The following is a 986-nucleotide window of genomic DNA, read 5'->3' on the forward strand; positions in this document are numbered from 1 at the left end:
GTTGTTGTTGGTGGTGGTGGTGGTGGTTGTGGTGTTGTTGTTGGTGGTGGTGGTGGTGTTGTTAATCTACCCCACAGGTCTGCTGGCACTGAGTTGTTGTTGTTATTGGTGGTGGTGTTGGTGTTATTGTTGTTGTTGTTGTTGTTATTTTTGTTTTTGGTATTGTTGTGTGTTGTTGTTGTAGTTTTTGGTGGTGGAGGTGGTGGTGTTGTTGTTGCTGCTGCTGCTGTTGTTGTCATTGCTAATGTTGTTGTTGTTGTGCATATCTACCCCACAGGTCTGGTGGCAGATGATTTGTTGTTGTTGCTGTTGTTGCTGCTGTTGTTGTTTTTGTCGCAGTTTTTTTTTAGCGTAGCCAGTCAAAGAATGTTGCTCGTGGGTGGTTGGTCAGTGCTCTGGTGTGGTTTGCTCCTTCTTTCCTATCAAACATCTATCTGTCGTCCTGATCTCTCCTCCTTTTTTGTTTATTACTCTCTTGTCTCTTAACTCTTCTAATCCTTGGCACTTACGTAACCTTGTGTCGCAAGTGCCGTAAAACTCTTTCTATACCTAACAAAAAGGGTTTTTATTGTCGGTGGTGGTGGTGGTGTTGTTGTTGTTGTTGTGGGGGGGGAGTGATTTACGTTGTTTGTTGCTTTTGTTTTTTTTGTGAGGTAATGAGGTTCCTATTACTAAGTTTTTTGGGCTCACGAGTGTATTCAGTCACTGGGGGGTTTTTTTGTTTGGGGTTGTTTTGTTTTTTTGGGGTGGGGTGGGGTGTCTTTTTTTTTTATTGCTGCGATAAAGGATTTTGTCCCTTTGATCTCACAACCCGGGGAATTGTTGTGAATGGTTGAGTGGATCCTATCAGTTAATTCAGTGGAAAATTGTCATAGAACCTTTTAAGTTACTGTTAGCTTTTGCCCCGTTTTTTATTTTATTCATCATACAGTGTAATGGAGATGAATTGAAGAGGGGAACACCCTTGCCTCCACAACACCCCCCCC

The sequence above is a fragment of the Aplysia californica genome, unplaced genomic scaffold (genome assembly GCF_000002075.1).
Source record: "Aplysia californica isolate F4 #8 unplaced genomic scaffold, AplCal3.0 scaffold01135, whole genome shotgun sequence".
NCBI lineage: Eukaryota > Metazoa > Mollusca > Gastropoda > Aplysiida > Aplysiidae > Aplysia > Aplysia californica.